Raw genomic sequence first — 13091 nt, 5'->3', positions numbered from 1 at the left:
CAAGTTCACTGGAGTTTATTTGACTCCTTCTCCTTTCTTTTTTTTTACTTCTCCCTCTTCAACTCACACCCAAACTCTCCAAGTTTTATGGCTACTCTCTGACATCACACAGTTAAAAGTAGTGCAGTCATAAAGGAACCAATCACCACATCCAATTCATATTCCCCAACAACTCTGTGCTTGGATTTCTCAATTGTCCTTTCTTCCTCTTTCAGTAACTGTTCTTATTAATACTGACTTTTACTCTTTGTGGAAATGTATAGCTAAGAATAATAGTAATGGGAGATTAAGTATAGTATGAATAACTTGCCAACATTATAAGGAAGTTAATGAAAAGAACCTGTGAACCCACTGGAATTTCTAATTAGCACAGATAGAGTAGTAAGGGAAATGGTGAACTCTTTTGGCTACTGTTCCCCTTGTGTCTTTATAAATGGTTTCTAATAATACACACTTCTCAAGTAATAATTCTCTGGATTCTGCATCTCTATTTCCTTTGTTTCTGCTCCTCCTAAACACAGTGCCTGACTCATGACACTTAAGGATTTTAATAAACTCATTTCCAGGGTTCGCAAAATCAGCAATAGTAGACTTGTAGTAAATAATAGTAATTGTTAATACTTTCTCAGGTAAAAATGGCCTCTATGATTAGAGAAATAAGCATTTATTGTTCACATCATATAGTGGACTCCTTGAAGATAAGGTCCTAATGTATCACTTAGTAGTCTCTCTAAATTGCTGCCACTTATCCACTGAAAACTATTATACATTGATAAGAGAAATTTTAAAAAGACACAAATGGGAAAACATCCAACATTCATATATTTGAAGATTTAATATTGTTAAAATGTTGTTTAAAATGTTCAAATGTTCATATTTCCCAAAGCAACCTACAGATTCAATGCTATTCCCATCAAAATCCCAATGACATTTCCTTTTTTTTTTTTTTTTTTGTGGAGAGATTTTCACTGTAGGGCGCATGCGCTCGCCAGACAGACAGAGACATAGAGACAGAAAGCGAGAAATCGCCCCCCAGGGGGGATGGTCACACCGCAATCCCTACTCCTCCATTCTCCTCTCGGGATCTTGGGCATACATGCACATGCGCCCAGCGTGAGTTTTAAGCCACCGGGTCTGGGACTTGAACCGCGGTCGACTACGTGGGAGGCCAGCGACATAGCCATTACGCTAACTGCTGGTTCCCTCCTTTTTTTTTTTTTTTTTTGAGAGGTTTTTGCTATAGGACGCGTACGCTCGCCAGACAGACAGAGAGAGACAAAGAGACAGAAAGTGAGAAATAGTCCCCCAGGGAGGATGACCACGCCACTATCCCTTCTCCTCCATTCTCCTCTCGAGATCTTGGGCATACATGCACATGCGCCCAGTGTGAGTTTTAAGCCACCGGGTCTGGGACTTGAACCGCGGTCGACTACGTGGGAGTCCAGCGACATAGCCATTATGCTAACTGCTGGTCCCCCAATGACATTTCTTAAAGAAATGGAAAAAAGAGTTCTAAACTTCATATGGAACAGCAAAATACACATAATAGCCAAGGTGATCATTAGAAAAATAAACTAGAAGTATCACACTCATAATTTTGAAGCATATTACAAAGCTACAATAATTTTAATACTACAGTCCTGGCATAAAGTCAGACATATAGATCAAGGAGTAGAATAGGCATCCCAAAAATAAACTCATGCATGTATGTCAACCTATCTTTCACAAAGGTGCCAAAAATACACAACGAAAGAAGGATACTCTCTTCAAAAAATGGTCTTGAGAAAACTGGATAGCTACATGCAAAAAAGATGAAATTGGACTTGCCTTACCTATACATAAAAATCAACTCAAAATTAATTAAAAACTGAAATGTAAAACCTGAAATTATACATTTTTTGGAAGAACGTGCAAAGGAAAAGCTTTATGAGCTGGTCTTAGCAATGACTTCATGGACTTAACACCAAAAGTACAGGCGCCCAGCGTGAGTTTTAAGCCACCGGCTTAAATAAATAAATAAATACATAAATAAATAAATAATAAATACCAACCCAATAAAGACAATAGACCTCATGTTTAGTATTCTTACAAAAAAATAAAATAAAATAAAAGTAAAAGGACACGGGAAACTTCAGGAGATGACAGACATGGTTGTTGCCTTAATTGTGCTAATGGTATCATGCACGTATGCATATGTCCAAACTCATCAAGTTTTATGCATTAAATATGTGCAGGCATTTGGACTCTTAATTGGACCTCAGTAAAGCCATAAATAAATAAATTATTCCTTCTGAATGAATTTTTGCCAAGCATCATCATCATCATGCATGTGCATATCATGGCAAATCTAAGAGTTGAGCAAGAAAGTATTTTTTTTGTTCTTTATTTTAGCTCCTCTATATAATTTCTAAAATAAAAAAATCTAGTTGACAAAGGATAGCTCAGTAATACATGGGGTTTAGAGTTAAAATATGTATGCTTTCTCTCTATTTATTAGATCTGTAACTTGAGAAAATATCTCACCTTCTCAGAATATGTTTCTTCAAATCAAAAAATAACATTTTTTACGTTAAAGAATTATCGTAAGTGGTATTAGTCTCTTGCTGCACTTCAAAACTAACTAGCTAACCAAAAAACACGACGACATATATGTACACACACACAATTAACTAGAACTCTTCTGATGACAGGAGCATTTGAAAAAGGTTTTATTTTTCCACTGAAACTGAAGATTAATAAAAATGGTACCAAACATGGGAACCAGCAGTTAGCGTAATGGCTATGTCGCTGGACTCCCACGTAGTCGACCGCGGTTCGTGTCCAGGAGCCGGTGGCTTAAAACTCACGCTGGGCGCGTGTGCGTGCGTGCCCAAGATCCCGAGAGGAGAATGGAGGAGAAGGGATTGCAGCGTGGCCATCCCCCCTGGGGAGTGATTTCTCGCTTTCTGTCTCTATGTCTCTCTCTGTCTGTCTGGCGAGCGCACGCGCCCTACAGTGAAAATCTCTCAAAAAAAAAAAAAAAAGGTACCAAACATTTAAAAAAGGATTATTGTAAGGGTTAACAATGCTGAAAATCTATCTGTGCGTTTGTAATTTAGTCAGAATAGGCTAGGTTTGCTGTGGGAATTATCAGATCCAAAATAATCCGTTTTATTTACAGATCAAAATTCTTGGTGTCTATAAATTGACATGGGGCTTTGCTCCATGTATTCATAAGGTCCAGGCTTAGAGAGCACCACAATTTTGTAACTTCACTGTAGGACCCATGCAAACTCCTCAGTCAGTGTAGCAGAGAATAAAACTACTGAACTACATAGGGACATTCACTGTTTCAGCCCATTCTTTAGAACTAGTCACATGGTCCTGCTTCACTAAAAAGAGGCCATTAAAAGTAAAGAAGTGAATGGAACTTTTCCTAACCAATGTTGACTCCAGTGGGGGAATTATCTGTAATTGCAGTTGTCAACATGGCATTGTGTAAAGTGACTGGGCCCATTTGCCAGTTTCTCGTAAAATTAAATGTTATATATCCCTGTTTATGTCTCAGTAATTCTTTCTCCTTAATAAACTCACAAGAGTAATCAGTGCATATATCTACCCAAAAAGACTTGTACAAGAACAGCCACAGCAGCTCTATTCACAGCAGCTCGATACTGACAACTATCCAAACGTGTGTGGGCTGAAGAATGGATACACAGACTGTAGTATATTCACACTCAGCAATTTTTTTAAAAAAAGAATGACTTATACATGCAACAACATAGATAAATCTCAAAATACTATGTTGGCTGGGAGAGGAGAGACACAAACGCCAGAGTCCATACGCCATGTTTTCATCTTATGAAGTTCAAATAGGCAAATCTAATACATCCAATCAGTGGTAACAAAAGCAAGAATAGTGGCTGCCTGTGGAGGGTGAGGAAAGAATGATGACCTGGACAGAGATAGGAGGGGATTTGCTAGAGTATGGAAATCCTTGATCTCTAGATCTGTATGATGGCTATCTGCATGTTATGTACTTTTTTTTTTTTTTTGGAGAGGTTTTTGCTATAGGGAGCGTGCACTCGCCAGACAGACAGAGAGAGACAGAGAGACAGAAAGTGAGAAATTACCCTCCAGGGAGGATGGCCACGCCGCAATCCCTTCTCCTCCATTCTCCTCTTGGGATCTTGGGCACGCACGCACACGCGCCCGGCGTGAGTTTTAAGTCACCGGGTCCAGGACACGAACTGTGGTCAACTACGTGGGAGTCCAGCGACATAGCCAATACGCTAACTACTGGTCCCATGCATGTTATGTACTTTTTAAATTCAAACAATTACTCATGTGTGATTAGTGTATTTCACAGTATATAAATTATACCTCAGCAAAATGCATTAGCATAAAAAAAAACTACCTAAATCAAGTGGTCAGCTCTGAAAGAAAGAAGTAAAAAAGAAGGGACGGAATAAATAAGGAAGAAAAACATGTTTACAATTTCAAAATTTTCCAAGACAGTCTCTAAATAAAAGGAATCTTCAAAAAGCTCAAAGAACTGTCTTATGAAAAATGATGTATGTATTTCATTTTTGTATCAAAATAAACTTATACTTTAATTCCACTTTTTCCACAAATTTTTGAAGTCCTCTTACATATCTGTCATCCAGGCCTCCCAGTCAATGTCTCAATTTTTTTATTTGATGTTAGTAGCAGTTTGGTAGACCTATACTTTATACCTCCAGCTTACACCACCTGATATTGTGTGAAACATGTGTGCACTGAACAGGGTTACCACTTTGACATATATGTAAACCTGAGAGATAAACCGGTCATATCTTGTCTCCCTTTTCCTTTTTCTTGTGAGACTAAAATCTCTGCCCAAAGACAGCACGCAGGATCCTCCCTGGTTTATTTTTCTTCTCAATCTTTAAATTATTTCTTCAAGGAAATCTTCAGCTGGATAAATGGCAAAAGATATTTCCTGTTTAAAAAAAAAAAAATCAAGGCTAGCATCATACCACAGTAGAGGTTCTATGCACAGGAAGCCAGGTTCCACATGACCAGCCAGAGCTCGGGGTCCATTCCATCAGCTTGAAAAACATGCCAAGCACATGCAGGTGCCCAGGAGCCTGACAGAATGGAGAACTGGAAGAAGAAAAGATTGCAATGTGACCAGACTTCATTGGTGGTTCCCTCACTCTCTCTCTCTTTCTTTCTATCACAAGCATGCATTTCTCGGGCCTAAAAATAAATAAATAAATAAGTTTCCATTTTAATTTTTAAAAATCAAATCAGATATGATCTAGAGAAAGCTAATTTCTTTTTTTAAAGTAATTATTTAATTTTAGTAATTTATTCATTTATTTTAATTTGACTAGAGAGACACACACAGAGAGAAAGAGAGAAAGTGAGAAAGTAAACCACCAGGTCTGGGACTCAAACCTTGGTCGGCCATGTGAGAATGTCCCAGCACTTTAACCATCACACCACCTGTGGGTCCTGAAAGCTAACCTCTCAAGTGTAAGGTGGTCATGAGAGAAATTCTAAACAGTGCTGTTTCTAGCAGTCATTTGGTGTACCGGCCAGTTGGATTGTGGTCTAGGCCATAATATGGAAGGACTGTGCACAAAACTGACGTGTTATGCATTGGCAGCCTCTTGTATATAAATGAAAAATGTTCATAAAATGAGGACCTAAAATCCCTGCTATAGAGAATTCATAAGGTAGTCTAAAAGTTTTCACTACGGTGGTTTGATCAGTTTTTGTGTGATACAAATCCAGAGCAGTACAGTTTAGTGTAATACTTTAATATTTTCAATAAACACTGTCAGTAGCAATAAACTTAAAATACAGAAATGCATATTACTCAAGAAAGTTGATGATTAAGATGTATTTTGCATAAAATGTTTGCAGGCATTCATCACTCATCAGAGTTATAGAAATGTCCAGAGGATTTGAAAACTGGAAGATAAAATCTGCTGTAGTTGCCCAAGGGCTTGCTTTCACAGACTGTGTCTGAGGATAATAACTTAAAATAGCAGGCCAGCAGGTGGCATGGAGGTTAAGGAGATGGCCAACTGTACAGTTCGAGTCCCAGACTGGGCAACTTGAAAATCACACTGGAGAGGGCCAGCAGGTGGCGTGGTGGTTAAGGAGCTGGAATTCCCACATGGCTGACTGTGGTTCCAGTCCCAGAACTGGTGGCTTGCATTCTCTCTCTCTGTCTTTCTCTAGCAAAACTCATGTGAAAATATTAATAATGATTAATTAAATAAATAAATCATTCTTTTTTAAAAAAAAGAAAATCACACTGGACACATGTGCATGCATCCCCAAAATCCCAAGAAGAGAATGGAGGAGAAGGGATTGCAGCATGGCCATCCTCCTTGGGGAAGGAGGGGGTGATTTCTCTCATTCTCTCTCTCTGCTGAGCACACATGCTCTATTAGCAAAAACTTTTTTAAAAAAATAATAATTGGACCACAGGAGGTGCGCTTCCGTATCACTCTGTGAACTGACTTTTTATTTGCATTGGAGGTATCTTAGCCCGTTTTTTTAGTTCCAGTTTTGGTGTACAAAGAAAAAGTGAAGCAATATTAGTTCCAATAGCAAAAGACCAATTTCACCCATAAAATGATGACAGTTTTATATCAGCATCATGAAAACTTTCAAACAAAGAAATCATTTGTTATTTTAATAATTAAATTTTCTTACAGTTTCATTCATTCAGTAAATCTCCTGAAAATTCATTCTCAAAAATGAAGTATCTGGCATAATTGTGAATGCTGTTGTAAATTCAGTGGATACCATTAACTTGAAGACACTATTTTTGTGTTAATAATACAAACTTCAGTGAAGCACAGTTTAATGATAAAAAATAATGGTCTTTTAAAGTTTTTATTATTATTATTATTTTATACATTTGATCACTATACATCACTTGGCTTGCAAAGAGAATTTACCCAACGTAAATACACCTCAGACCAGTCCAGCTGAGAATACTATTAACAATATCATAAACAGATAAAAAATAATGTTCTTAATGAATTATGGAACCTAGGAAAGAGGTGTATTTGCAGTTAATTTTGGTACACATCATTTAGAATTTGATCTCAACAAGCTGTGATGGTCTTGCCAGCAAAATAGAACTATAGTTGTTAAAATTTACAAATATTGAGGGCCAGCAGATGACGTAATGGTCACGTCACTGGGCTCCCACATGGTCAACTGAGGTTCAAGTCCCGACCTCGTGGCTTGAAAATCATTCTGGGCCCTTGTGCATGCATGCCGAAGATCCCAGGAGGAGAATGGAGAAGGGATTATGGCATGGTCATCCCCCATCAGAGGTGATTTTTCACTTAACTTTCCACTGTCTCTCTCCTCTCTCTCTCTCTCTCTCTCTCTCTCTATCTCTATCTCTATCTCTATCTCTATCTCTCTCTCCAGGAAGTACATGTGCACATAGCAAAAACTTTTATGAAAGCAAAAAATTGCAAATATTTTTATACAGACACAGAAAAATGGAGTTACAAAAGATTTGGCCAACTTGGTATTAAATGCCAAAAACAAACAAATAAATAATATAACCCTTCTGCATAAAAACTCATTTATTTTCTGTCTCTTCCCCACTGGATAATAGAAGTGTCTTAAGTTTTTTACTTTTTTTTTCTCTTCTTTTTACCTTGTTATTATTTTTACATTCAACTACTGTGCATCAATACATCATACAAGATTAATTTCCCCAGCATGAATACACTGTATATTAGTTCAAAGACCTTCCTATATACATTAACAATTTTCCATTATATGTATGTATTTCTATGTCCCTTAAATGTTTTACTTCTGTCTTTTTCCCCTTTTACTACTTTATAATTGAGTTAAGTGACCTATAATAGAATTTAACTCATTTGTGAGTACTTTCCCCAAGTTTTTGTCACATTTTATTCAAAATTGGTAGGGAATCTTTGGTCCTTAATCATAGTATGCAGTGAATGGAGTGCAAAAATTTTCAACCTTTGAACAGTTGAGTAAGTTAAAAACAAATCTTGCAAACTAAAAGGCATTGAAATATATCTGCTTTGTAGAAAGGGGAATAGTACTAAACGATACAAGGAAAAGAAGTGTATAAGATGTAATTCTGAAATTACAGAATTGTATCTTGGAATATGTAAACATGTCAAGACACTTTTAACAAAAGTTCCTCATTTTAATTGGATAAACCTATATTCTGAACTGGAATAAAATAGTTGATAAATTCAACTATTTTTCAGCATCTAAATTCTCAACTGGACTGGTGAGAAATGTATACGTGTTGGAATATTCACTTTGCAAGCTAAGTGACATATGTGATTGAATGTATAAAAGAAATTAAAATAAAAAATATTAAAAATAATTTTATGATTTTTGTCTAATAAATACATCAAAGAAAGATAGATAGCCTAACTGCAGGCAAAGACTTTTACATAAAAAATACAGAGGCTGAATATTTATGCAATCCAATGTGAAAAAATGTTTAAATTCTTAGAATTAAGAATAGCCTTGGGTCAGCTCCATAGTGTAACAGTTAAATCTTGTGCACAGGGAATTGGATCCCACATGGCCAACCGAAGTTTGAATCCCAGCCCCGGTGGCTTGAAAAACATGCTAGATACATATGCATGCATGCATGCCCAAAATCCTAGAAGAATGAAGAAATGGAGGAAAGAGACCGTGCCCCACTGGGGGTTGTTATCTCTCTCCCTTTTTTCCTATCTTTCACTCTCTAGTAAGTACATGAACCTTCTGTTAAATAAATAAATAAATAAATAGCCTCCATTTAACAAAATATGCTTAGAACTTTTTAGATACTTCTATAAAGGGAAAGTAGTGTTTTCAGTAAAAAAAAAAAAAAAAAGTATTCACCGGAACCATCTGCATGTTAATTTTTTTATGTTCAGTTAAAGAAATGAGACATAACTTCATACTGTATGATTCCAGATACAAAAAGGAAATAAAACTAACCAGTGCTATTAGAATTGGGAAGGGTGATAGGATACACAAGAGTAATTGGTAATGCGTTGAGTCTTGATCTGATACTGGTTACTCAGGTGTGTTGATGTGAAAGTTCATGTACAATATAGATTTTTCAAAATGTCTGTTACACATCAATCATATTCTTTAAACTATTTTGGTATATAGAAAAGAGTCAACTGGTATAAATCTTTCACATCTGTAAAGCATAAATATGATGCAATACTTTTTAAAAGAATAAAAGTAATACTACATGATTCTATGCTTACACGAGGTATATAAAATAGTCAAATTCACAGGAGTTGAAGGGGGGAACGGGAGTTGTTCAGTAAGTGTAAGGTTTCAGTTAAGAAAAATGAGTAAGTTTCAGGAATCTGCTGTAATCTGACAGTGCCCTTGGTTAACAGTACAGAACTGTGTACATTAAAATTTGTTAAGAGAGTAGATCATGTGTTAAGCATTCTTATCAAAAAGAAAAAGAAAAAAGCAGCAAGCAGATGGTGTGGCAGTTATGTCTCTGGATTCCCACACTGCAGACTGCAGTTTGAGTCCTGGAAAGTCACGCCGGGCACTTGTGCGTGCATGCCCAAGAAGTCACACCGGGCACTTGTGCGTGCATGCCCAAGATCCCGGGAATTCCAGTGTGGCCATGGCCATCCTCACTGAGGGGTGATCTCTTACTTTCCCTCTCACTTTCTCTGTCTCTCACTCTCTCTATCTCTTTCTCTCTCTCTCTCTCTCTCTGGTGAGCACACACAACCTAAGGCAAAACCTCTAAAAAAAATCACAAGGGAAACTTTTAGAGGTGATAGATATGTTTATTCCTTGATTATGGTAATGTTTCACAGGTGTATCCATACGTAAAATATTCACCAAATTGCATACATTAAACATGTGCAGTTTTTAAAAAATACACCATACAGGGGCCAGCAGGTAGTAGAGTGATTGTGGCACTGGAGTCCCACACAGCCATCCACAGTTTGAGTCCCAGACCCAGCAGCTTAAAACTCGCTCAAGGCACATGTGTGTGCGTGCCTAAACTGTGTATCTGGTGAGTGCACATGACCAGTAGCAAACATCTCTCTTTAAAAAAAAAAAAAGTACACTGTACAGAAACATCTATGTTCTTCAGAAAAATACTAGTGACACAATATTAGGAACAAATGTCTAAGAAACTGATTAAACAAGTCAACTATAATGATTACTCATCAGAGAATCAATATGAGGTATTTTGTTTCATATTAATATATACAAATATACATTATCATTTTTATAAGCTAGCAAGATACTTGTCCAAATTTATGGGGCACACTATGATGTTTTGACATTTGAGTAATGATCAAGTCATGATAATTAATGTATCCATCACCTCAAACATTTATCATTCTTTATTGTCAGAACATTCAAACTTCTCTCTACCAGGTACTTGATACATACATTGCATCATCACCCTAATACGTATTAGAGTACTATCATTTATACCTCCTAACTATAACTTACACCCCTTTTTGTAGATTATGCATTTATTACTTTTTTGCTTCATGCTTTAAAACTTAAAAACTTAGTGGATTTGGCAGTTGTGTATTTATCTCAACATTCTGTAGGCCTGCAGCGTGGGCTGGGCTGACCTAAGTAGCCCCAGTCTTGGCAAGGCTTGGCTAATATTGCCTGCACTTGCTTACATGTCTGTATTTTCCTGCCAGGTTGAAGCCTAGCTGGTCAATACTGGCCTCCTCTGACACAATCAAGGCCACTGGAACCTCTCTTCACCTGTCTTATGTTTTCTAATAAGCTAGCCAGACTTATTTACATGGAAATCTCAGGGGTGTACAAGTGCAAATGTTGAAACTTCAAAGCCTTTTGAGGCCCACAGTTGCAATTGGCATAATATTGCTGGCACCACATTCTACCTGTCAAAGCAAGTCAGGACCACCCAGATTCAAGAGAGAGAAAAATAAATTCAACCTCTCAATGATAGTTGCTTCAAAGTATGGTGGACACATTTACAGTCCCACCATAAAAGTATGCAACTTCATTATTTTTAGAATTCCTTTTTTTTTTAAGTTAATTTACCCATTTCTTCCATAAGAGACAGAGAGAGAGAGAGAGAGAGGCACCAGACAGGATCCTCATGCTGAGTCTACCCCAGTCTCAGCCAGCCAGATTATGGGATGCATGGTGTTCCCAAGAGGTCCCAAAGCATGTACCCAGAGCCTTTCCCACGCAGGGCAAGTTGCATTACCACTGCACAGCTGCCTGGTCCCAGAATGCCTTTACTCACTTACTCCTTAGATAATAATGGATCTCCTCAAGCCATTTCATGACTCCTTTAGGAGTCCATGAAACTTTTCAAAGACTTACAACTGAGGGAGAAGCTGGTAGTAAAACAAAAGGATATTAGAACTTTGAACAACTGAGTTATGCTTGTGGTGGTGCACTAAGCAAATACCCTCTTTGTGCTGTGGTCTCTAAAGCTCTCCAAACCTGTGTTATCAACCTCTGTGAAGCTGACCTTGTTACACACATCAATGTAGAGTAAACACCCTTTACTGAGCTCCTTGTGAAAGCTTTCCTTGACTTCTATATCGCAAAAGCATCAAATTAAAGTGGCAGGCAGAACCGTCCTATGGCCTAATGATTAAAGGAACAGGATCCCACGTGGCCAGCTGCTATTGGAGCCCCAGCTCTAGTGGTTTGACAAGCACATGAGTGCATGTGGGTACATCCCTCAAATCCTGGCAGGATGGAGAAATGAAGGAGAAGGAATTGCATACGGCCACACCCCACTGGGCACTCTCCCTCTCTCTTCTCTCTCTCTCTCTCTCTCTCTCTTTCTCTCTCTTTCTCTCTCTCTCTCTTGCAGGTGCATATTCCCTCTGAAAATGTATTAAGAAAAAGGGGAGGACAGGCAAATAGTCCAGAGGATCAGTCCAGTCTCCTCTAAAAAGGAATGGGGTTGAGTTAGAATTTTGTTTGTATCCTTGCTTCAACACTTGTACTTAGACTATGTAAGAGCAGATTCATTCAAAAGAAAGAAATTTTACTTACCAAGGCTAATTTTCCTAGGAGAGTTACAAATCTGTCTGATCGCTTAGGAAATGAATAGTCTTATGAAATGTGTGTGCAGTCCATCTGGGGGCAAGACAAAGGCAGGTCTTAGAGAAAGAAGAGTTTCCTTCTCCCTAAAGGAACTCTGTAGATGAAAAAAGTTTTCCCTTCCTGTTTGGATCATGAGCTCCAAGGAGATGAACTGAGGAGACCCGGGGTTCTCTGCTGGACAAGGTCAATCCATGACTTCTATACCAGCATCAGCCACGGGACCAGGGACATAAGTGAGCAGTAGAAGGTCATGTGCTAGACTGATCCTCCTCACTTGTGTCAAGTGAAGGGATTGATAGACATTCTCTAAGATCCCTTCTCTCAGAAACAGACCAGAGGCAAAGTAGCCTACTGTCTACCCCAGATAGAATTTGAGGCATGACCATGTCTTTTCACCCCTGAGCCAACCCAGAACCCAATCATCTGTGGTCTGGAGCTTGATCATGAGGTCATGGCCTGGCACTTGAGTAGATGGTTCATGTTCTGTGCTCTTTGCGTTGTGATTCATGAGCTCCCAAATCCTCAGAGTGATCTCAATTCATCTGTCCTTGAAGCCTGAAGTTCCAACACTAGTTCTGCTTTGTTTTGTTAAGTAGTGGGGTGGTTGTTTTAGCCCATTTTGTGTTGCTATAACAAAATACCTCAGGCAGTTTATAAAGAAAAGAGGTTTATTTGACTCATAGTTCTGAAGTCTAGGCTGCTTTCTGATGATAGCCACACACTGTGTTACAACATGGTAGAGATGTAGAAGGGCAAGTGAGGGGGCAAAGAGAAAAAGGAGGAGCTTCACTTAATAACCTGCTATAAAAGGGACCAGCCATTAGCATAATGGCTATGTTGCTGAACTCCCATATAGTCGACTGCAGTTCGAGTCCTGGACCTGGTGGCTTAAACTCACACTGGGCACGTGTGCGTGCATGCCCAAGATCCCGAGAAGGAATGGAAGAGAAGGGATTGCAGTGTGGCCATCCCCCCTCGGGGCGAGGGGGGGACTGTGATTTCTT

At 38.3% G+C, this 13091-nt stretch overlaps 1 non-coding gene across 1 annotated transcript; it reads right to left on the bottom strand.

Moving 5' to 3' along the window:
- Nucleotides 1-4890: 4890 nt before the first annotated feature.
- Nucleotides 4891-4974, bottom strand: LOC114010095 (small nucleolar RNA SNORD87). The gene has a single exon (XR_003551484.1). It is a non-coding gene; the product is annotated as a small nucleolar RNA SNORD87 (small nucleolar RNA).
- Nucleotides 4975-13091: the final 8117 nt, after the last annotated feature.

The sequence above is a fragment of the Tupaia chinensis genome, unplaced genomic scaffold (assembly GCF_000334495.1).
Source record: "Tupaia chinensis unplaced genomic scaffold, TupChi_1.0 Scaffold000709_1, whole genome shotgun sequence".
Taxonomy (NCBI): Eukaryota; Metazoa; Chordata; class Mammalia; order Scandentia; family Tupaiidae; genus Tupaia; species Tupaia belangeri.
Note: the sequence above shows the minus strand (reverse complement) of the source record. Positions and strands in the feature narration are given on the sequence as shown.